The 26,564-nt window shown below is 45.9% G+C and overlaps 1 protein-coding gene across 2 annotated transcripts in view; it reads right to left on the minus strand.

Annotated features, from left to right (window-relative positions):
* The window catches only part of LOC123992608 (metabotropic glutamate receptor 3-like), a 76,517-nt gene that overhangs the window by 49,373 nt on the left and 580 nt on the right, over positions 1 to 26,564 (minus strand). The gene's annotated exons all lie outside the window — the stretch shown is intronic.

Below are 26,564 nucleotides of genomic sequence, written 5' to 3' on the forward strand. Positions count from 1 at the left end.
GCCACGGAGCGGGAGGGAGGACCGAGCCGGCCTGGAGGATAGGGGACATAGAGAGTCAAGGGATGCAGAGAGGGAGGAGAGGAGGGTTGAGGAGGCAGAATCAGGAGATAGGTGGGAGAAGGTTTGAGCGGAGGGAAGAGATGATAGGATGGAAGAGGAGAGAGTAGCGGGGAGAGAGAGCGAAGGTTGGGACGGCGCGATACCATCCGAGTAGGGGCCGTGTGGGAGGTGTTGGATGAGAGCGAGAGGGAAAAGGATACAAGGCAGTGGTCGGAGACTTGGAGGGGAGTTGCAATGAGGTTAGTGGAAGAACAGCATCTAGTAAAGATGAGGTCGAGCGTATTGCCTGCCTTGTGAGTAGGGGGAAGGTGAGAGGGTGAGGTCAAAAGAGGAGAGGAGTGGAAAGAAGGAGGCAGAGAGGAAAGAGTCAAAGGTAGACGTGGGGAGGTTAAAGTCGCCCAGAACTGTGAGAGGTGAGCCGTCCTCAGGAAAGGAGCTTATCAAGGCATCAAGCTCATTGATGAACTCTCCGAGGGAACCTGGAGGGCGATAAATGATAAGGATATTAAGCTTGAAAGGGCTAGTAACTGTGACAGCATGGAATTCAAAGGAGGCGATAGACAGATGGGTAAGGGGAGAAAGAGAGAATGACCACTTGGGAGAGATGAGGATCCCGGTGCCACCACCCCGCTGACCAGACGCTCTCGGGGTGTGCGAGAACACGTGGGCGGACGAAGAGAGAGCAGTAGGAGTAGCAGTGTTATCTGTGGTGATCCATGTTTCCGTCAGTGCCAAGAAGTCGAGGGACTGGAGGGAGGCATAGGCTGAGATGAACTCTGCCTTGTTGACCGCAGATTGGCAGTTCCAGAGGCTACCGGAGACCTGGAACTCCACGTGGGTCGTGCGCGCTGGGACCACCAGAGTAGGGTGGCCGCGGCTACGCGGTGAGGAGCGTTTGTATGGTCTGTGCAGAGAGGAGAGAACAGGGATAAACAGACACATAGTTGACAGGCTACAGAAGAGGCTACGCTAATGCAAAGGAGATTGGAATGACAAGTGGACTACACGTCTCGAATGTTCAGAAAGTTAAGCTACGTAGCAAGAATCTTATTGACTAAAATGATTAAAATGATACAGTACTGCTGAAGTAGGCCAGCTGGCAGTGGGTGCGTTGTTGACACTACACTAATCAAGTCGTTCCGTTGAGTGAATAGTTTCTGCAGTGTTGCTATTCGGGGGCTAGCAGGCTAGCTAGCAGTGTTGTTTACGTTACGTTGCGTTAAAAGAACGACAATAGATGGCTAGCGAACCTAGAAAATCGCTCTAGACTACACAATTATCTTTGATACAAAGACGGCTATGTAGCTAGCTAAGTAGCTAGCTACGATCAAACAAATCAAACCGTTGTACTGTAATGAAATGAAGTGAAAATGTGATACAACCTGTGAATGCGACCGGGTAGTTGAGTTCTATACAGAAGACGTTGGCTAGCTGTTGGCTAGCTAGCAGAGTCACCTACGTTAAGGACGACAAATAGCTGGCTAGCTAACCTCGGTAAATTAAGATAATCACTCTAAGACTACACACTCTAAACCTAAACAACACAATTATCTTGGATACGATGATACGAAGACAGCAAAGACAGCTATGTAGCTAGCTAACACTAAACTAATCAAGTCGTTCAGTTGAGTGTAATAGTTTTCCCAGTGCAGCTAATCAGTGGACGTTAGCTAGCTGGCTAGTGAAGACTACTATGTGTTCTGTTTAGACTTTGGACAACCAAGTGAGGGTCTAGTATTTATTGAATAGATCTAATAAACAACATGGTGAAGGCAATGGTTCTACTTTTAGCAATTAATTAGCTTTTTTACATTTTTATTACATTGTCTTCCAAGTGTTACTCAATTTCCTCCTTCAGTTTACTTCTCAATCCATGCACCTTGGTTGGAAAGCTTGGTAGCGGCAGTGATCCCTTCCCTTTGCAGCAGATCTGTTCAACTCAAGGCTGGCTGTTCAGACAATGAGAGATCTGACAGAGCTAGTGACTCGATGATAGATACTAATGCTACCAATGCACTAGAGATAGTGTGGTATCAGATTAGTCTAATACGAGTTAATACCTATAATGCGCATCTTTTATCACCATTAATCCATCCTAGTCAATAATCAATCATGTGTTCTCTGGTCCTTAATGACCTGCTGACCCCTACACAGAGCAGGGCTAATTAGAGTAACGATCAGACCTCACGGTCAGCGCCCTGCGGGTCACAGGTCATAGCCAGAGAATTAGAACTTCTAGAATGGAATCAGCTCTAACATTCATGTGCCCAATAAAAGTATATTTAGTGTTATGGTTGTTTTGAATGAGAATGTCTGTTCTATGATTAGTAATTATATGGTTGAGTAACAATGGATGCCAATGTGTACATAGTTATTGTTTTCTTCTCCATACTAGTTCAGCACCATAAAGGGGTGACTGTGAATTTGACAGTAGCTTACATTCAGCTCAGTGGCAAGTAAAGTTCTGTATTTCATATTACAGTACACCTACTGTAATATAAATACGGTATCAAAACAATCACTGCTTAATGACACACAGTACATTACCGGATGTGATTTGGGGTGGAAATTCTATGTTTTGTTATCTATGATTTTGTATTTCTGTTTTAGCCGGGTATGGTTCTCAAATCAGGGACAGCTGTCCAGTCAGGAGCCTCCAGAGACGGCCTCCAGCCCGGGGCCCCCAGAGACGAGGGTGCCCAGCCCGGGGCCCCCAGCGATGAGGGTCCCATCTCGGGGCCTGCAGCGACGAGGGTACTCATCCCAGGGCCCCCAGCGACGAGGGTCCCATCCCATGGCCCGCAGCGATGAGGGTACTCATCCCGGGGCCCCCAGTGACGAGGGTATCCATCCCGGGACCCCAAGTGACGAGGGTGCCCATCCCGGGGCCCCCAGTGACGAGGGTGCTCAGTCCCCGCTCCACCTCTGGCTCACCCCGTTTTGGTGACGCCTCTGGTGTGGGGAACCTCACCGCCGCCCCCGGACTGGGCACCCTCGATGCGGGCCCCAGACTATGACCCGTCTCTGTAGTAGCACTTTGCTTGATGCATAGTGAGGACACTGACTTGGTGAAGGGTTCACTCCTGGGGTGAGAGGGAGGGTTGCTGGCGGCTGGAGAGATCATTGTTGGCTATTACTCCAAGAAGAGTTGCCTGCTAGTGCCGCTGACTGTGTGTGTGTGTCCTGCATTTCTGCTAGGCTTAATGTGTCTCTGTAACATTCACACCACTCTGTCGAAGAAACAGAGTAACTACAAACCACTGCTGCTACATGTAGGTCACCACATAACAACACACAAACACACACACACACACATACAGATGCAGACGCACGCACGCACACACACACACATTGCCATTACCCTTAGTATTTATCTATTTATTATAACCTGGGTGGTTCGAGCACTGAATGTTGATTGGCTGACATTCGTGGTATATCAGACCGTATACCAAGGGTATCACAAAGCATTTATTTTTACTGTTCTAATTACGTTGGTAAACATTTTATAATAGCAATAAGGCATCTCAGGGGTTTGGGGTATATGGCAAATATACCACGGCTAAGGGCTGTGACCAGGCACTCCGCATAGAAGGTACTGGCACTGACCTGTATATACTACCACTCCAGTACCCTGCATATTGAATAAGGTACTGACACTGACCTGTATATACTACCACTCCAGTACCCTGCATATTGAATAAGGTACTGACACTGACCTGTATATACTACCACTCCAGTACCCTGCATATTGAATAAGGTACTGACACTGACCTGTATATACTACCACTCCAGTACCCCTGCATATTGAATAAGGTACTGACACTGACCTGTATATACTACCACTCCAGTACCCTGCATATTGAATAAGGTACTGACACTGACCTGTATATACTACCACTCCAGTACCCTGCATATTGAATAAGGTACTGACACTGACCTGTATATACTACCACTCCAGTACCCTGCATATTGAATAAGGTACTGACACTGACCTGTATATACTACCACTCCAGTACCCCTGCATATTGAATAAGGTACTGACACTGACCTGTATATACTACCACTCCAGTACCCTGCATATTGAATAAGGTACTGACACTGACCTGTATATACTACCACTCCAGTACCCTGCATATTGAATAAGGTACTGACACTGACCTGTATATACTACCACTCCAGTACCCTGCATATTGAATAAGGTACTGACACTGACCTGTATATACTACTACTCCAGTACCCCTGCATATTGAATAAGGTACTGACACTGACCTGTATATACTACCACTCCAGTACCCCTGCATATTGAATAAGGTACTGACACTGACCTGTATATACTACCACTCCAGTACCCTGCATATTGAATAAGGTACTGACACTGACCTGTATATACTACCACTCCAGTACCCTGCATATTGAATAAGGTACTGACACTGACCTGTATATACTACCACTCCAGTACCCCTGCATATTGAATAAGGTACTGACACTGACCTGTATATACTACCACTCCAGTACCCCTGCATATTGAATAAGGTACTGACACTGACCTGTATATACTACCACTCCAGTACCCCTGCATATTGAATAAGGTACTGACACTGACCTGTATATACTACCACTCCAGTACCCTGCATATTGAATAAGGTACTGACACTGACCTGTATATACTACCACTCCAGTACCCTGCATATTGAATAAGGTACTGACACTAACCTGTATATACTACCACTCCAGTACCCTGCATATTGAATAAGGTACTGACACTGACCTGTATATACTACCACTCCAGTACCCCTGCATATTGAATAAGGTACTGACACTGACCTGTATATACTACCACTCCAGTACCCTGCATATTGAATAAGGTACTGACACTGACCTGTATATACTACCACTCCAGTACCCCTGCATATTGAATAAGGTACTGACACTGACCTGTATATACTACCACTCCAGTACCCTGCATATTGAATAAGGTACTGACACTGACCTGTATATACTACCACTCCAGTACCCTGCATATTGAATAAGGTACTGACACTGACCTGTATATACTACCACTCCAGTACCCCTGCATATTGAATAAGGTACTGACACTGACCTGTATATACTACCACTCCAGTACCCTGCATATTGAATAAGGTACTGACACTGACCTGTATATACTACCACTCCAGTACCCCTGCATATTGAATAAGGTACTGACACTGACCTGTATATACTACCACTCCAGTACCCCTGCATATTGAATAAGGTACTGACACTGACCTGTATATACTATCACTCCAGTACCCTGCATATTGAATAAGGTACTGACACTGACCTGTATATACTACCACTCCAGTACCCCTGCATATTGAATAAGGTACTGACACTGACCTGTATATACTACCACTCCAGTACCCTGCATATTGAATAAGGTACTGACACTGACCTGTATATACTACCACTCCAGTACCCTGCATATTGAATAAGGTACTGACACTGACCTGTATATACTACCACTCCAGTACCCTGCATATTGAATAAGGTACTGACACTGACCTGTATATACTACCACTCCAGTACCCCTGCATATTGAATAAGGTACTGACACTGACCTGTATATACTACCACTCCAGTACCCTGCATATTGAATAAGGTACTGACACTGACCTGTATATACTACCACTCCAGTACCCTGCATATTGAATAAGGTACTGACACTGACCTGTATATACTACCACTCCAGTACCCTGCATATTGAATAAGGTACTGACACTGACCTGTATATACTACCACTCCAGTACCCCTGCATATTGAATAAGGTACTGACACTGACCTGTATATACTACCACTCCAGTACCCTGCATATTGAATAAGGTACTGACACTGACCTGTATATACTATCACTCCAGTACCCCTGCATATTGAATAAGGTACTGACACTGACCTGTATATACTACCACTCCAGTACCCTGCATATTGAATAAGGTACTGACACTGACCTGTATATACTACCACTCCAGTACCCTGCATATTGAATAAGGTACTGACACTGACCTGTATATACTACCACTCCAGTACCCTGCATATTGAATAAGGTACTGACACTGACCTGTATATACTACCACTCCAGTACCCTGCATATTGAATAAGGTACTGACACTGACCTGTATATACTACCACTCCAGTACCCTGCATATTGAATAAGGTACTGACACTGACCTGTATATACTACCACTCCAGTACCCTGCATATTGAATAAGGTACTGACACTGACCTGTATATGCTATCACTCCAGTACCCTGCATATTGAATAAGGTACTGACACTGACCTGTATATACTACCACTCCAGTACCCTGCATATTGAATAAGGTACTGACACTGACCTGTATATACTACCACTCCAGTACCCTGTATATTGAATAAGGTACTGACACTGACCTGTATATACTACCACTCCAGTACCCTGCATATTGAATAAGGTACTGACACTGACCTGTATATACTACCACTCCAGTACCCTGCATATTGAATAAGGTACTGACACTGACCTGTATATACTACCACTCCAGTACCCCTGCATATTGAATAAGGTACTGACACTGACCTGTATATACTACCACTCCAGTACCCTGCATATTGAATAAGGTACTGACACTGACCTGTATATACTACCACTCCAGTACCCCTGCATATTGAATAAGGTACTGACACTGACCTGTATATACTACCACTCCAGTACCCTGCATATTGAATAAGGTACTGACACTGACCTGTATATACTACCACTCCAGTACCCTGCATATTGAATAAGGTACTGACACTGACCTGTATATACTACCACTCCAGTACCCTGCATATTGAATAAGGTACTGACACTGACCTGTATATACTACCACTCCAGTACCCTGCATATTGAATAAGGTACTGACACTGACCTGTATACACTACCACTCCAGTACCCTGCATATTGAATAAGGTACTGACACTGACCTGTATATACTACCACTCCAGTACCCTGCATATTGAATAAGGTACTGACACTGACCTGTGAAGGGTTCCCTTCATCTAGTCAGTGTCCTCACTATGCATCAAGCAAAGTGCTACTACAGTGACGGGTCATAGTGGTGTATAGACACCCCAGCTTAAAATATACAGTCTGTGAATTCCACAGATTATTTATGTAGGCCTATTTTGTCTTGCACTTGTATTGGAAAAAGTGATGTACTTATTGGCACCCACGTTCCCTAAGCATATAAATACTCATCATAGAATAGACATAAATTCGAAACAACCATAACACTAAACAGGCCTTTATTGCAACACAATATTGGGTACATGGATGTTAGAGCTGATTCCATTCAATTAGTTCTAATTCTCTGGCTATGACCTGTGACCCGCAGGGCGCTGAATGTGCGGCCTGATCTTTACTCTAACAAGCCCTGCTCTGTGTAGGGGTCAGCAGGGCGTTAAGGACCACAGAACAAATGATTGATTCTTGATTAGGATAGATCAATGGTGATGAATGATGCACATTATAACTCTTAACCCTTATTAGACTAATCTAATAACATGCAACCTCTAGTGCAGTATAGGCAACTTTGATGGGGATGGGCGCCGCAAAACATCGGAACTTATTATGAGGGTCCGCAGATGCTCGCGGGTCTGCGTATACACATCCATACCCCTTCACCCCCACACACACACACACACACACACACACACACACACACACACACACACACACACACACACACACACACACACACACACACACACACACACACACACACACACACACACACACACACACACACACACACAGTGAGGAAGTTTTTAATGGCTCCGCTCTTGACAGCGGAGATTATTATTATTATTTTTTTATTCTATGCAATTCTACACATTTTGCCTTGGGTTGTAGAGAACATGTTGCTATTTTAAAACAAGTTTACTGCAATTCTGTACATTCTGCCTTGGGGCAGAGAGAAGATTCAGCAATTTTCTAACACATTTCATGCCATTCTTCTCATTTTGCTGTCGGCAGGGAGGAAAATTAGCTGTTTTACAGTATATTTCCTACAATTCTACAACACATTTTGCCATAGGGTGGAGAGAAACGCTTGCAGTTTTTAATATGCAGTGCCTTCGGAAAGTATTCAGACCCCTAGACTTTTTCCACATTTTGTTATGTTATATTTACATAACAAGTATTCAGACCCTTTACTCAGTACTTAGTTGAAGCACCTTTGGCCCAACGTTTACAGCCTCAAATCTTCTTGGGTATGACACTACACGCTCGGCACACCTGCATTTGGGGAGTTTCTCCCACACTTCTCTGAAAATCCTCTCAAACACTGCACAGCTTTTTTCAGGTCTCTCCAGAGATGTTCGATCAGGTTCAAGTCAGGGCTCAGGCTGGGCCACTCAAGGATATTCAGAGACTTGTCCCGAAGCCACTCCTGCACTGTCTTGGCTGAGTGCTTAGGGTCGTTGTCCTATCGAAAGATAAACCTTTGCCCTGAGCGCTCTGGAGCAGGTTTTCATCAAGGAGCTCTCTGTACTTTCCCTCGATCCTGACTAGTCTCCCAGTCCCTGCCGCTGATAAACATCCCAAAGCATGATGCTGCCACCACCATGCTTCACTGTAGGGATGGTGCCAGGTTTCCTCCAGATGTGACGCTTGGCATTCAGGCCAAAGAGTTCAATCTTGGTTTCATCAGACCAGAGAATATTTTTTCTCATGGCCAGAGAGTCCTTTAGGTGCCTTTTAACAAACTCCAAGTGGGCTGTTATGTGTATTTTACTGAGGAGTGGCTTCTGTCTGGACACTCTGTCATGTTTGTCATTCATTGTCATGTCTTGTCCCTGTGCTCCCCATGCTATTCGTTTCCCTCTGCTGGTCTTGTTTGGTTCTATCCTTCTCTCTCCCCCTCCCTCTCTCACTCTCTCGCTCTCTCTTCTCTCTGTCGTTCCGTTCCTGCTCCCAGCTGTTCCTATTCCCCTAATCATCATTTAGTCTTTCCACACCTGTTCCCGATCCTTTCCCCTGATTAGACTCCCTATTTATTCCTTTGTGATCCGTTCCTGTTCCGTCGGTTCCTTGTTTTGTATTCCATGCTGTAATTGCGTTTCGCCCTGTCCTGTCGTGTTTTTTGCCGTGATTGTGTATCACCCTGTCCTGTCGTGTTTTGTGCCTTCTTCAGACGCTGCGTGTGAGCAGGTGTCTCAGTTGACTACGGCCTGCGCCTACCCGAAGCGACCTGCAGTCTGTGGCCGCTTCTCCAGTTGTTTTCCCTCTACTATCTAGAGGATTTCAGTTATTCGGTTTTGAGCATTAATAAACTCTGTTTCTGTTAAGTCGCGTTTGGGTCCTCCTTCACCTGCATGACAGAAGGAACCGACCAAAGAATGGACCCAGCGACTTCAGACGCTCGTTACACTGCCGTCGAGATCCAAGGAGCCATGCTCGGCAGACACGAGCAGGAATTGTCTGCTGCTCGCCATGCCGTGGAGAACCTGGCCGCTCAGGTTTCCGACCTCTCTGGACAGTTCCAGAGTCTACGTCTCGTGCCACCTGTTACTCCCTGGCCTGCCGAGCCTCCTGAACCCAGGGTTAATAACCCACCTTGCTACTCCGGGCAGCCCACTGAGTGCCGCTCCTTTCTCACGCAGTGTGAGATTGTGTTCTCTCTCCAACCCCACACATACTCTAGAGAGAGAGCTCGGGTTGCTTTCGTCATTTCACTCCTTACTGGCCGGGCTCGAGAATGGGGCACAGCTATCTGGGAGGCAAGGGCTGATTGCTCTAACAGATTCCAGAACTTTAAAGAGGAGATGATTCGGGTTTTTGACCGTTCAGTTTTTGGTGAGGAGGCTTCTAGGGCCCTGGCTTCCTTATGCCAAGGTGAACGGTCCATAACGGATTATTCCATTGAGTTTCGCACTCTTGCTGCCTCTAGTGAGTGGAACGAGCCGGCGCTGCTCGCTCGTTTTCTGGAGGGACTCCACGCAGTGGTTAAGGATGAGATTCTCTCCCGGGAGGTTCCTTCAGATGTGGACTCCTTGATTGCTCTCGCCATCCGCATAGAACGACGGGTAGATCTTCGTCACCGGGCTCGTGGAAGAGAGCTCGCATCAACGGTGTTTCCCTGCTCCGCATCGCAACCATCTCCCTCTGGCTTTGAGACTGAGCCCATGCAGCTGGGAGGGATTCGCATCTCGAATAAGGAGAGGGAACAGAGGATCACCAACCGCCTGTGCCTCTATTGCGGAGTTGCTGGACATTTTGTTATTTCATGTCCAGTAAGAGGCCAGAGCCCATCAGTAAGCGGAGGGCTACTGGTGAGCGCTACTACTCAGGTCCCTTCATCTAGATCTTGTACTACTATGTCGGTCCATCTACGCTGGACCGGTTCGGGTGCTACATGCAGTGCTTTGATTGACTCTGGGGCTGAGGGTTGTTTCATGGACGAAGCATGGGCTCGGAAACATAACATTCCTTTCAGACCGTTAGACAGGCCTACGCCCATGTTTGCCTTAGATGGTAGTCATCTTCCCAGTATCAAATTTGAGACACTACCTTTAACTCTCACAGTATCTGGTAACCACAGTGAGACTATGTCTTTTTTGATTTTCCGTTCACCGTTTACACCTGTTGTTTTGGGTCACCCCTGGCTTGTATGTCATAATCCTTCTATTAATTGGTCTAGTAATTCTATCCTATCCTGGAACGTTTCTTGTCATGTGAAGTGTTTAATGTCTGCCATCCCTCCCATTTCTTCTGTCCCTACTTCTCAGGAGGAACCTGGCGATTTGACAGGAGTGCCGGAGGAATATCATGATCTGCGCACGGTCTTCAGTCGGTCCCGAGCCAACTCCCTTCCTCCTCACCGGTCGTATGATTGTAGTATTGATCTCCTTCCGGGGACCACTCCTCCTCGAGGTAGACTATACTCTCTGTCGGCTCCCGAACGTAAGGCTCTCGAGGATTATTTGTCTGTGTCTCTTGACGCCGGTACCATAGTGCCTTCTTCCTCTCCGGCCGGGGCGGGGTTCTTTTTGTTAAGAAGAAGGACGGTACTCTGCGCCCCTGCGTGGATTATCGAGGGCTGAATGACATAACGGTTAAGAATCGTTATCCGCTTCCCCTTATGTCATCAGCCTTCGAGATTCTGCAGGGAGCCAGGTGCTTTACTAAGTTGGACCTTCGTAACGCTTACCATCTCGTGCGCATCAGAGAGGGGGACGAGTGGAAAACGGCGTTTAATACTCCGTTAGGGCATTTTGAGTACCGGGTTCTGCCGTTCGGTCTCGCCAATGCGCCAGCTGTTTTTCAGGCATTAGTTAATGATGTTCTGAGAGACATGCTGAACATTTTTGTTTTTGTCTATCTTGACGATATCCTGATTTTTTCTCCGTCACTCGAGATTCATGTTCAGCACGTTCGACGTGTTCTACAGCGCCTTTTAGAGAATTGTCTCTACGTAAAGGCTGAGAAGTGCTCTTTTCATGTCTCCTCCGTTACTTTTCTCGGTTCCGTTATTTCCGCTGAAGGCATTCAGATGGATTCCGCTAAGGTCCAAGCTGTCAGTGATTGGCCCGTTCCAAGGTCACGTGTCGAGTTGCAGCGCTTCTTAGGTTTCGCTAATTTCTATCGGCGTTTCATTCGTAATTTCGGTCAAGTTGCTGCCCCTCTCACAGCTCTTACTTCTGTCAAGACGTGTTTTAAGTGGTCCGGTTCCGCCCAGGGAGCTTTTGATCTTCTAAAAGAACGTTTACGTCCGCTCCTATCCTCGTTACTCCTGACGTCACTAGACAATTCATTGTCGAGGTTGACGCTTCAGAGGTAGGCGTGGGAGCCATTCTATCCCAGCGCTCCCAGTCTGACGATAAGGTTCATCCTTGCGCTTATTTTTCTCATCGCCTGTCGCCATCTGAGCGCAACTATGATGTGGGTAACCGTGAACTGCTCGCCATCCGCTTAGCCCTAGGCGAATGGCGACAGTGGTTGGAGGGGGCGACCGTTCCTTTTGTCGTTTGGACAGACCATAAGAACCTTGAGTACATCCGTTCTGCCAAACGACTTAATGCCCGTCAAGCTCGTTGGGCGTTGTTTTTCGCTCGTTTCGAGTTTGTGATTTCTTACCGTCCGGGTAGCAAGAACACCAAGCCTGATGCCTTATCCCGTCTGTTTAGTTCTTCTGTGGCTTCTACTGATCCCGAGGGATTCTTCCTTATGGGCGTGTTGTCGGGTTAACAGTCTGGGGAATTGAAAGACAGGTTAAGCAAGCACTCACGCACACTGCGTCGCCGCGCGCTTGTCCTAGTAACCTCCTTTTCGTCCCTGTTTCCACTCGTCTGGCTGTTCTTCAGTGGGCTCACTCTGCCAAGTTAGCGGGTCATCCCGGTGTTCGAGGCACTCTTGCGTCTATTCGCCAGCGCTTTTGGTGGCCGACTCAGGAGCGTGACACGCGCCGTTTCGTGGCTGCCTGTTCGGACTGCGCGCAGACTAAGTCGGGTAACTCTCCTCCTGCCGGTCGTCTCAGACCGCTCCCCATTCCTTCTCGACCATGGTCTCACATTGCCTTAGACTTCATTACCGGTCTGCCTTTGTCTGCGGGGAAGACTGTGATTCTGACGGTTGTCGATAGGTTCTCTAAGGCGGCACATTTCATTCCCCTCGCTAAACTTCCTTCCGCTAAGGAGACGGCACAAATCATTATTGAGAATGTATTCAGAATTCATGGCCTCCCGTTAGACGCCGTTTCAGACAGAGGTCCGCAATTCACGTCACAGTTTTGGAGGGAGTTCTGTCGTTTGATTGGTGCGTCCGTCAGTCTCTCTTCCGGGTTTCATCCCCAGTCTAACGGTCAAGCAGAGAGGGCCAATCAGACGATTGGTCGCATACTACGCAGCCTTTCTTTCAGGAACCCTGCGTCTTGGGCAGAACAGCTCCCCTGGGCAGAATACGCTCACAATTCGCTTCCTTCGTCTGCTACCGGGTTATCTCCGTTTCAGAGTAGTCTGGGTTACCAGCCTCCTCTGTTCTCATCCCAGCTTGCCGAGTCCAGCGTTCCCTCCGCTCAAGCGTTTGTCCAACGTTGTGAGCGCACCTGGAGGAGGGTGAGGTCTGCACTTTGCCGTTACAGGGCACAGACGGTGAGAGCCGCCAATAAACGCAGGATTAAGAGTCCAAGGTATTGTTGCGGCCAGAGAGTGTGGCTTTCCACTCGCAACCTTCCTCTTACGACAGCTTCTCGTAAGTTGACTCCGCGGTTCATTGGTCCGTTCCGTGTCTCCCAGGTCGTCAATCCTGTCGCTGTGCGACTGCTTCTTCCACGACATCTTCGTCGCGTCCATCCTGTCTTCCATGTCTCCTGTGTTAAGCCCTTTCTTCGCACCCCCGTTCGTCTTCCCTCCCCCCTCCCGTCCTTGTCGAGAGCGCACCTATTTACAAGGTACATAAGATTATGGACATGCGTTCTCGGGGACGGGGTCACCAATACCTAGTGGATTGGGAGGGTTACGGTCCTGAGGAGAGGAGTTGGGTTCCGTCTCGGGACGTGCTGGACCGTTCGCTCATCGATGATTTCCTCCGTTGCCGCCAGGATTCCTCCTCGAGTGCGCCAGGAGGCGCTCGGTGAGTGGGGGGTACTGTCATGTTTGTCATTCATTGTCATGTCTTGTCCCTGTGCTCCCCATGCTATTCGTTTCCCTCTGCTGGTCTTGTTTGGTTCTATCCTTCTCTCTCCCCCTCCCTCTCTCACTCTCTCGCTCTCTCTTCTCTCTGTCGTTCCGTTCCTGCTCCCAGCTGTTCCTATTCCCCTAATCATCATTTAGTCTTTCCACACCTGTTCCCGATCCTTTCCCTGATTAGACTCCCTATTTATTCCTTTGTGATCCGTTCCTGTTCCGTCGGTTCCTTGTTTTGTATTCCATGCTGTAATTGCGTTTCGCCCTGTCCTGTCGTGTTTTTTGCCGTGATTGTGTATCACCCTGTCCTGTCGTGTTTTGTGCCTTCTTCAGACGCTGCGTGTGAGCAGGTGTCTCAGTTGACTACGGCCTGCGCCTACCCGAAGCGACCTGCAGTCTGTGGCCGCTTCTCCAGTTGTTTTCCCCTCTACTATCTAGAGGATTTCAGTTATTCGGTTTTGAGCATTAATAAACTCTGTTTCTGTTAAGTCGCGTTTGGGTCCTCCTTCACCTGCATGACACACTCTACCATATTGGCCTGATTGGTGGAGTGCTGCAGAGATGGTTGTCCTACTGGAAGGTTCTCCCATTTCCACAGAGGAACTCTGTCAGAGTAACCATCAGGTTCTTGGTCACCTCCCTGACCAAGGTCCTTCTCCCATGATTGCTCAGTTTGGCTGGGCGGCCAGCTCTAGGATGAGTATTGGTGGCTCCAAACTTTTTCCATTTAAGAATGATGGAGGCCACTTTGTTCTTGGGGACCTTCAATGCTGCAGAAAAGTTTTGGTATGCTTCCTCAGACCTGTGCCTTGACACAATCCTGTCTCGGAGCGGAGACAGCCTATAGGGAGGAGGTCAGAGACTTGGCAGTGTGGTGCCAGGATAAAACCTCTCCCTCAACGTGATCAAGACAAAGGAGTTGACTGTTGACTACAGGAAAAGAATGACCGAGCACAGCCCCATACTCATCGATGGAGCTGTAGTGGTGCAGGTTGAGAGCTTCATGTTCCTTGGTATCCACATCACCAACTAACTATTATGGTCCAAACACACCAAGACTGTCTTGAAGAGGGCAGTCTCCCCCCTCAGGAGACTGTATAAATTTTGACTTAACTTTGATTTGAACTCCGCTTGGTTGCTAATGACCTGAATTTCCTACTGCACTACCAGGTCTGTGGGCATGACAGAGATTGGCCACAATTTAATGGCAAGAATACAGTTCTGCACTTTTCTAAATCAAGTCAATAATTGTCTGATTACCAGACAAGACCAACGTAAAAATGCAGTGCTCAGGGACACTTGATGTAAAGTGAGCAAAATGCTTTGGGGATTTGAACTCGTATGTTTTTCGGCAGAAGTGCATGAATGTTTCTGCAGTGCCATCAGGTACGTCATTATTACCAAGAACATATATCCACACACTCAAAATGAGGGTACGGTTAGGGTACAATGTTGTTCCCTTGGAAACAAAAAGGTCAAATAAACACAATGTATCTTCAGAGGTACACATACAGTTGGAAGTCACATGGTACTGGTCAGGTCCTCCAGGGTACATGTACGGATAGACTATTATAATGGTACATTTGTCTATCCAATATTTTGCATGTAATGTACAATCATCACTGCGCTTTGAAATGTAGGTGTGGGCAATGTAGGGTTCAGTAGCATATTTGGGGGCATGGTCTAATACATGTGTATTTATGCCAAGCGTCAGCGGAGGTGTTGTACCGGTTTAAGTGGTTGATGGTTATGTTATCAAAGTTTTAGCAACTGTTTTAATATGGTAAGTTTTACAATCGTACGTGAATTTGACGTTAATGAGCAGAACTGTTGAGATGTTACTGTGCCTTTCACAGTAACTCAATGGAAGTTAGTTTCCTGGAAGTTGTGAATTCTGTGTTACTGAATTGGCCACCAGTTGTCAGTACGTTATTGTAAAATTACCAGTAACTTAATAGCCAGTAGCTGCTACTAACTCACTGGCAACTGACTGCCAACAGTATAACTGGCAACCTAACTGTTAGTAAGTTGTTCTAAAATGCACAGTAGCATACTTGCAACTCGCTGCCAGTAGCTAAGTATCTTCAATGAACTTTTCTGGTTAAAATAAAGCTTATAACATTAGGTGACAACTATTATGCATTATTTGTGGTGACTACACTTGGGACCCAGCCTCACTTGTCATCAACCTCTAGGTTGGCAGCAAACTGACCTTCCTACCACACCATCAGGTGAGCATGACAAAGATCAGCCACAGTAAGTTACCGTGAATTTTATAATAACAAGCAAGGTGACAGTCAGTTTTTGACATGAACTTCCTGGTGATCAACTGCCATTAAGTCACAGGAAAATGTACAGTTATCTTAGCAGTGAAGCTTTTGATTGCCACAACCTCTTACAAAGACTGTATAACTGGGAGTGGACAAACAAGGTGCTCAATCTACATCAACATAATGATAAAACCACATCAACTGGTACAACACTTCCACTAACGGTTGGCTTACTTTTTTTTTTTACAACAAAGACCAGCTTGGTCTGCCAGCATTACCAGCTAGACCATACTGGTCAGACCAGCTTGACCAGCATCCAACTGGCACTGACCAACATAGACCAACATGAACCAGCTTGAAATTTATGCTAATCTATACAGTTTTTTCCCCCTTAGCTTTTTTGCTATTTCCCTTTTCACCTACTCATTGCTTGTGAAGAGCAACAGATGTTACATGACCTGTGTCTGGTGCGAGCTTACATTACGTATGTATGTTGAATGGACCTGGGATATCCGGTTATGCCTTTCCTATTTTTTGCTATGGATATCTGGTTATGCCTTTTGTCTGTTTTGTAGTCCAGCTCGTGTCAAAGCAGCGTCTCTCCCACTGTGGATTGTGCAGGCTATCTCCCTGGCATATAGCAGTGAGAATAAAGGGTTACTTATCACTCCACTAGGGGTCTGGCAGAGTCTGGAGTGTTGTTTAAAGGGGAATGGAAACACTTTAGGAAGTACAGTGAGAATAAAGGGTTACTTATCACTCCACTAGGGGTCTGGCAGAGTCTGGAGTGTTGTTTAAAGGGGAATGGAAACACTTCAGGAAGTACATTTAGGTAAAGAGATGTATTCAATCCACTAATACAATAAACATAAAAACATCTCTATATTTTTATTTGAGCTATGGTCAGTGCCATTTAAATTGCCATAGTAACGACTGATGCCAGTGCATCACTGGCAGGAATCAGCAAATTGTCTGTGGTATTGAGTTTTCGCGAGGAGAGTAAATCGAAGAGAGTGAGGTTAGGTGCGGACAACGAAGATGGCAACAACAAGTAATAATTCAAACATGAAATGTATAGCACCAGGCTGTATGAATTGGCTCAAAACAAATCCCTCAGTAAACTACCATCAGCTGCCCAAGGACCCACAACTTGTGAAGAAGTGGCTCCATGTCCTGAAGAGAAAGGATGGCCCAGCTCGAGCTACGTTGAAGCACTCTGGTTGCGCCTCCATTTGAGATTCCGAGGGTTTTGGTATAGGGGTTACTGACCAACCATCATCATCATAGGTGACTTTGGAGTCAAGCAAAAGCGACTGAACGGAGGAGGCAACGTTTTGGGTAACACCGTTAGCAAGCAACAACTGAAACTACAACATATTTTCTCTGTGTACCTTTGTTATTAGGTAGTTGCAGTAGCTAGCTCCCACCTCAGATAGTCAAGTTACTGTAATAGATTGTTGACAGACTTGTTTTTATAATGTTTTGTTAGTTCCACCTCGTTTAGCTAAACTCAAGTTGACTTAGCTAATGTTTCCTGAAAAATAAATGTCCCTGTATTTGCTGTGTGTGTGTGTGTGTGTGTGTGTGTGTGTGTGTGTGTGTGTGTGTGTGTGTGTGTGTGTGTGTGTGTGTGTGTGTGTGCGTGCGTGCGTGCGTGCGTGCGTGCGTGCGTGCGTGCGTGCGTGCGTGCGTGCGTGCGTGCGTGCGTGTGTGTGTGTGTGTGTGTGTGTGTGTGTGTGTGTGTGTGTGTGTGTGTTGACAAAGCATACAAGTCAGGTAACTTGTTAATGGCAATTCATGTATTTGGGTTCAGTTGTCTTAACAAAACGTTTGTTTGGTTTCAGGATGACATCTCCATCCCTGAAGAAAAGGTCATCGTGGAGGAGGAGACTGTACAGGAGGCAGAGGAAGTACATGCAAATCCATGTTGTTTCTAAGACTATTGTTTATTTAAAGTATATGAAGTGATTCTTGAATATAACTATAGCCAAATACAGTATATTATTTATTTAAAGTATATGAAGTGATTCTTGAATATAACTATAGCCAAATACAGTATATTATTTATTTAAAGTATATGAAGTGATTCTTGAATATAACTATAGCCAAATACAGTATATTATTTATTTAAAGTATATGAAGTGATTCTTGAATATAACTATAGCCAAATACAGTATATTATTTATTTTACTGATGTTCTTTAATTACTTATGACATTTTATCTCTTATTCTAATCCGTCATTTTTTAAAAACTGCACTGTTGGTTAGGGGCTTGTAAGTAAGCATTTCACTGTAAGATCTACACCTGTTGTATTCGGAGCATGTGAATAATACAATAATACAATTAATTTGATATGAAACTGACCCCTTGGTGCAAGAGTGTTCCTGTGCTGCGGTGGAGCAGAGGTCCACCGTGACCATCACTAAAGAACTTGGGCCCCAGCTAGATTGCGCTCTGTACCATCAGTATACAACCAAGTCCTGCCCATATACGCCACAGATGGAGCTGACCGAGAGTGCGATCAGTGAAGACCATTGCTTGCTGTATCACTAATCACTATCACCACAGTGCGAGCCACTTTGGGGGAGCGGCTGGTGTTCCTAAAATGGAGAAAGTGCAGGTCATTCAACTGTGAATTCAAAGATACACCCATCCATAAAGGGAATAGGAGTGGAATTGTTTTTCCACTGATTTTTTTTTACCAGTTTCAAAAGACGTGCTACCTTGTCCCGGTCCTGCTGTTTTGACTCTCTCTCTCAACCTATGAATGCTCAGCTATAAAAAGCCAACTGGCATTTGCTCCTGAAGTGTTGAACTGTTGCACCCTCTATAACCACTGTGGTTATTATTTTGGTGTGAAAAGGGCTTTTGTAAAATACATTTGATTGATTGTTTGCTGTGCTGGATGCTGTGTATTCACTAACTGTTTGAGTGATGGTATATTTTTTATAGTGTCTGTAACATATTTTGGTGTGTATTTAATCTGCATCTTCACTTCTTAAAGTGGCAATCAGCAGTAGAAAAAATAACAAAGTGTCTCCCTGCTCCTCTTTCGGTAAAAAGCGGAGTGATGGGGCTGGGGAAATCTAACCAATCTCAAATCCATAGACAGAGCTTTAGATGCAACAACTGACCATCCATGAAATCAAACGTGTAATTCTGTTTCTATGATCTACCACTACCACGTACCTAGTTCGCTTTGGATAAAGGCGTCTGCTAAATGGCATATTAAAGCCTACTTTGATTCTGCCAACTAGCTTCCCAATGTAGTTACCATTCCTTTCCAATAGATGGCAGCCAAAGCTAATTGAAGTCACTACTCTGGTGACAGGGACACGGGATTAGTGTGCGTTGAAAGTAGTTTTATCTTCAAAGCAAGTTTCTGGTTAACCCTTCCTCCTAGAACCCTGACCTGTTCACCAGACGTGCTGTTTTCGACTCTCTCTCTCTCTACCGCACCTGCTGCCTCTAACTCTGAATGATCGGCTATGAAAAACATTTAATCCTGAGGTGCTGACCTGTTGCACCCTCTACAACCACTGTGATTATTATTCTTTGACACTGCTGGTCATCCAGGAATGTTTGAACATCTTGGCCATGTCCTGTTATAATCTCCATCCGGCACATACAGAAGAGGACTGCCCACCCCTCAGAGCCCGGTTCCTCTCTATGTTTCTTTCTAGGTTCCTGCCTTTCTAGGGAGTTTTTCCTAGCCACCTTCTACATCTGCATTGCTTACTGTTTGGGGTTTTAGGCTGGGTTTTGTATTACACTTTGACATCAGCTGATGTAAAAAGGGCTTTATAAATCAATTTTAATGATTGATTTATTGATTTGGCCACACACACCAGCAGTGGATTTGGCGTCAAAATTAGAATGCATAAGCAGAAAAGAACCCCAGACCTATACATTACACTACCCGTTCACTGCCTCAGTAAACACACACACACACACACAGAGAGAGAGAGATGTAGTGTGTGTGTGTTGTTAAGTGGTGCACTACATGCAGCAGCAGTGGTTGGTCGTCTCTCTGTTTCTTTGACAGAGCAGAACGGTTTAAGTGCATCGAACAACATAGAACTTCTGGTCAATAAAAGCCTTCCCACTGTCTAGATACAAACACACACACTACACTACGTAAGCAGAACACAATACTGCACCTAAAACTGCAGGATGATATGAGCTGTATTTTACTGTACATGAACCATTGACATCATTCACTCATTCTACAAACAACATACTCATACATCCGTTTAGTGTAACACCACTACACCTGAACTGCATGGGCGCCATATGAATTCATGACATTACAGTTTTCGGATTCCCAGAAAAAGCTATAAATGCACCATCAGGTGACACGCTGAAGCAGTTCAGGGATTTGTCTCCTTGTACATGCTGTTCATGTCAATGCCCAAGCCCTCTGTCCTATCATGTCTGGCTACTGTATGAAAAGACCTTCCTAACATTGAGTTGCACCCTCTTTGTCCCTCAGAACAGCTTCAATTAGTCAGGGAATGGACTCTACAAGGTTTGGAAAGAGTTCCATAGTGATGCTGGCCAATGGTGACTCCAGTGTTTCCCACAGTTGTGTCAAGTTGGGTGGATGGACTTTGGGTGGGGGACCATTCTTGATACACAAGGGAAACTGCTGAGTGTGGAAAAACCCAGCAGCGTTGCAGTTCTTGACACATTCAAACCAGTGCGCCTACCATACCCCATTCAAAGGCACTTAAATATTTTGTCTTGCCCATTCACCCTCTGAATGACACACATACACAATCCATGTCTCTAATGTCTCAAGGCTTAAAAATTCTTCTTTAGCCTGTCACCTCCCTGTCACCTTGTTAACTGGGATTCGTCCTGACACTTGTGATTTATTGCTTCTAGTTTTGATTATTATTTGTGTACAATTATTTGATTATTATTTAGTTTTACGTTTTTTTACTGCACTTTTAGGAGCTAGTGACACAAGCTTTTCACTTCACCTGCTATAAAGTCTGCTTAACTATGTATGCGACCAATAAACTTGAATTGTTTTAAGATTTGACACAGAAACATTCAGTTGAGTGGAGCTTATTTCCCTGTGCTGAGTAGAGAGAATGCTGTTGAACTGCTAATGATGTGATGGAGGCTCTGTACTGCATTCAGCCCACAGGGTACAGCTCTGCATGGAAAATATCATCTGGAAGGCCATATATGCACACACGCACACACATGCATCATCTATACACATCTACACAAACACCTGGCCTATACAAGGCCATATCCATTCACACACACATGCACCGCAATATTGTGTCATTACATGAACACACACACTCATTCTCGATCCCTCTCTTTCTCTAAAAAACCTATTGTGAAGTTTCCAGATTGAATTAATGATCATCCCTAAACTTGACTATTGACAGTAATAAAGAGAGCTACTTGAGCTACTGGATTCAGAATAGTGATAGATTTCAACTAGCCTACTACTCATTGTGATAGATTTATATAATAGTAACTGGTTTATGGAGGCAGAGATGTATAACCAACCAACAACAACAAACACAAACAGATACAAATTCTGTACAGACAGTGGGGGAATCAATGATGTATCATCACATACACACACACATACTGTACGGAACAGACTCACGTATCCATTATGCAAACATACTCACACGCACACACACACACACACACACACACACACACACACACACACACACACACACACACACACACACACACACACACACACACACACACACACACACACACACACACACACACACACACACACACACACACACACACACACACACACACACACACACACACACACACACACACACACACACACACAATGAAGAGCAAAGCACTCAGGAGAGCCAGGTAAAGCTATGTGGGGTGAAAGAGCCCTTTTAGGAGAGACACCCTGTGACACACAGACAAGTCAGGAGAGAGAAACACACACACTCACTCACTTACGCACACACACACTGACACACCTTGGGCTCTATTTTCGGCTGGCATAAAGGCGGCGCTAGTGTCATCGCACGTTAGTTTGCAATTTCGTCATGTAAAAACTGGTCCACTGGCATTTCCAAAACATAATCTAAAGTGCTAATTTGAGGCAGCACAGATACATATTTATTACAAACAAAAAAATGGTTTTAGATACCTAGAGAGTTATACAACTGAATGTCTTCAACTGAAATGTGTCTTTCACATTTAACCCTCTGAATCAGAGAGGTGCGGGGGCTGCCTTAATTGACATCCACCGCACCAGGGAAACAGTGGGTTAACTGCTACAATTTTTATCTTGTCAGCTCTGGGATTTGATCCAGCAACCTTTCGGTTAGTGGCCCAATGCGCTAACCACTAGGCTACCTGCCCTAAACTGATGTGCTTTTGGTGTCTTTATACTTTGAATTTAGAAAAAAAATATATATTTTTCCAATTTTGCTTTATTTGGTTAATAACCAAGCATAGCCACCCCTTCACTCAATTAAGGCTTTTTTTGTCCGGCCCAAAGGAATCACGAAGTAGTCAAGACTGTCGATACAGGCTTTGGCTCCTGAGAAAGGTTGGAAATAAATCTTAATCACCAAAGCTTCATTAAAATATAACGTTTGAGAGTAAAATAGTGAGATGACATTCCCTTTTTATTTATGCATTGTAGGCAGGCCAAGGTTATTTGAGCCATACAGGTCCCGTTTTGGTACTGCGTAAACCCCCTTTCATGATGTAGGCTTCGTGTCCACGCACATCAGGAAACGAGAGACGAGGACCTCGATGAAACACCGCCGAACCTCCTATTTAGAAGTTACATGTAAACTGTAACAATGGCTTGTTTTCTGCCTCATATGTTCATATTTTCCACTGGAACAAATGATGGTTCAAGGGCAACGTGTGTCTTTTTTATCCTGGACATTTGATGATATCATTACATTTAGCATGTATTTATTGTTGTTGTTGTTTAAAGAAAATACTGATCGCTTGTTGATTCACCTTCCTGGTATTATGGTGACAACGTCCGTGACGCGATTGCAAAGCACTTTCTAAAGATCTGTAATATGGTTCCGATTATGTTTATAAAACATATGCCTATTTGGGAGCAGTATAACGGTGAGTGGACATTCTCCCTTTCTCTTATTTGAACTTTGTCCAGCTACTGTGAAAAGTTTGGATGGGCATAGTCTGCATTGTTTTCGAATTATATGCCCACGGGGAGAAATGATGGTGCTTGTAAGTGTGACATAGCCTACTTAAAACAAGCTGTTGTTTTGTTTTGTTTAGAATTTGATTAGAATTATTTGTTCTTTTTTTAGGCCTTATCAATATTGAATTTAATCTTGATATTGACAATGTTCGGCATGTCCATGCTCAGCCATAATGCCTAGCCCCTATATGAGTGTGCATGCTATTGCAATTACTTAGAACAATGTGTACTGCAAATGGGTTCAAGTTAAAGGTATTTAGCAAAGATAGGTCTACATTTTATTATTTTGTTTCTGTAAGCCATTTAACAAACTATAACTGACTAATATTGGAATTGGAGTTGAATCTAATGCAATAATTAAAAGACCAAAAATACACAACTTGAAGCAACCACATATTTGGCAATGGAGTATGTCCTGATTGGCCAGTGAGAGGCCAAGCCTTGACACACCCACAACTTGTTTATTCATCAAAAACCAGCCCTTGTGCACCAATGCCAGCAAGTGCGCTGAAAATTGTGAAAATAAAAATAGAAAACATACACTATGTATACAAAGGTATGTGGACACCCCTTCAAATTAGTGGATTAGGCTATTTCAGCCAGACCCGTTGCTGACAGGTGTATACAATTGAGCACACAGCCATGTAATCTCCATAGACAAATATTGGCAGTAGAATGGAAGAGCTCAGTGAGTTTCAATGTGGCACCGTCATAGGATGCCAGCTTTCCAAGTCAGTTTGTCATATTTCTGCCCTGCTGGAGCTGCCTCTGTCAAGCTGCCCCAATGCTGTTATTGTGAAATGGAAATACCTAGGAGCAACAACGGCTCAGCTGCGAAGTGGTAGGCCACACAAGCTCACATAACAGGAGAGTGGAGCACGTAAAAATCATCTGTCCTTGGTTTCAACACTCACGACCGAGTTCCAAACTGTCTCTGGAAGCAACGTCAGCACAATAACTGTTCGTCAGGAGCTTCATAAAATGGGTTTCCATGGCCTAGCAGCCGCACAAGAGCCTACAATCACCATGTGCAATGCTAAGCGTAAAACTCTCCACCATTGGACTCTGGAGCAGTGATGAATCACGCTTCACCATCTGGAAGTCCGATAGACCAATCTGGGTTTGTCAGCTATCAGGAGAACATTACCTGTCGAATGCGCAGTGCCAAGTGTTAAGTTTGGTCTCAGGCTGTTTTTCATGGTTTGGGCTAGGCCCCTTAGTGGTTTGGGCTAGGCCCCTTAGTGGTTTGGGCTTGCCCCCTTAGTGGTTTGGGCTAGGCCCCTTAGTGGTTTGGGCTAGGCCCCTTAGTGGTTTGGGCTAGCCCCCTTAGTGGTTTGGGCTAGGCCCCTTACTGGTTTGGGCTAGGCCCCTTAGTGGTTTGGGCTAGCCCCCTTACTGGTTTGGGCTAGGCCCCTTAGTGGTTTGGGCTTGCCCCCTTAGTGGTTTGGGCTAGCCCCCTTAGTGGTTTGGGCAAGCCCCCTTACTGGTTTGGGCTAGGCTCCTTAGTGGTTTGGGCTAGGCCCCTTAGTGGTTTGGGCTAGCCCCCTTACTGGTTTGGGCTAGGCCCCTTAGTGGTTTGGGCTAGGCCCCTTAGTGGTTTGGGCTAGGCCCCTTAGTGGTTTGGGCTAGGCCCCTTAGTGGTTTGGGCTAGCCCCCTTAGTGGTTTGGGCTAGGCCCCTTAGTGGTTTGGGCTAGGCCCCTTAGTGGTTTGGGCTAGCCCCCTTAGTGGTTTGGGCTAGGCACCTTACTGGTTTGGGCTAGGCCCCTTAGTGGTTTGGGCTAGCCCCCTTAGTGGTTTGGGCTAGGCCCCTTACTGGTTTGGGCTAGGCCCCTTAGTGGTTTGGGCTAGCCCCCTTACTGGTTTGGGCTAGGCCCATTAGTGGTTTGGGCTTGCCCCCTTAGTGGTTTGGGCTAGCCCCCTTAGTGGTTTGGGCAAGCCCCCTTACTGGTTTGGGCTAGGCTCCTTAGTGGTTTGGGCTAGGCCCCTTAGTGGTGTGGGCTAGCCCTCTTACTGGTTTGGGCTAGGCCCCTTAGTGGTTTGGGCTAGGCCCCTTAGTGGTTTGGGCTAGGCCCCTTAGTGGTTTGGGCTAGGCCCCTTAGTGGTTTGGGCTAGGCCCCTTAGTGGTTTGGGCTAGGCCCCTTACTGGTTTGGGCTAGGCCCCTTAGTGGTTTGGGCTTGCCCCCTTAGTGGTTTGGGCTAGCCCCCTTAGTGGTTTGGGCTAGGCCCCTTAGTGGTTTGGGCTAGGCCCCTTAGTGGTTTGGGCTAGGCCCCTTAGTGGTTTGGGCTAGGCCCCTTACTGGTTTGGGCTAGGCCCCTTAGTGGTTTGGGCTTGCCCCCTTAGTGGTTTGGGCTAGGCCCCTTAGTGGTTTGGGCTAGGCCCCTTAGTGGTTTAGGCTAGGCCTCTTAGTTGTTTTGGCTAGCCCCCTTAGTGGTTTGGGCTAGGCCCCTTAGTGGTTTGGGCTAGCTCCCTTAGTGGTTTGGGCTAGGTCCCTTAGTTCCAGTGAAGGGAAATCTTAACGCTATAACATACATTCTAGATGCTTCTGTGCTTCCAACTTTGTGGCAACTGTTTGAGGAAGGCCCTTTCCCGTTTCAGCAAGACAGTGCACAAAGCGAGGTCCATACATAAATGGTTTGTGGAAGAATTTGACTGGCCTGCATAGAGCCCTGACCTCAACCCCCTCGTACACCTTTGGGATGAATTAGAACGCAGACTGTGAACCAGGCCTAATCACCCAACGTCAGTGCCGACCTCACTAATGCTCTTGTGGCTAAGTGGAAGCAAGTCCCCGCAGCAACGTTTCAACATCTAGTGGAAAGCCTTCCCATGAGCAGGTGGTCACATTCTTTTGGTCATGTAGTGTATGTCTTACACACCCCTGAACCTATAGCCCTACCGCCTATGCTCAGATTTACCATTGCATTAGGTTTTTAAAAATAGAGCCCCTAGTCTGTCAGTCAGAGAGTCCTGAGAGGCAGCAGAGAAACACAGTGGCAACAGTCCCCGAATACCAGGACACTGTCCAGTTCACTTCACTAAAACAAGATCCATCTAGCCTACCTCCAACTAACTATAACAACACATAAATGAGTTTGTGGTAATCGACACCACTGACTAAATACAACCTACTAAATCCCAAAACCACCTGGGAGGAAAGACAGGTAGGAACGCAAACGAACGCGCGCGCTCACCTGCTTACGAGGAGGGCAAAGTAGTGGAGCACACCGCAGATTGATGGGTACATCGATGCGTTCTGGTCCACTTTGTTGGTGGAACATACTCCGAAACAAAATACTTGTATGAACTCATCAGTAACTGTATCCATATGTCACCGAGGTTAGAAAGCAGT

This window comes from Oncorhynchus gorbuscha, linkage group LG02 (assembly GCF_021184085.1).
Source record: "Oncorhynchus gorbuscha isolate QuinsamMale2020 ecotype Even-year linkage group LG02, OgorEven_v1.0, whole genome shotgun sequence".
Classification (NCBI taxonomy): Eukaryota; Metazoa; Chordata; class Actinopteri; order Salmoniformes; family Salmonidae; genus Oncorhynchus; species Oncorhynchus gorbuscha.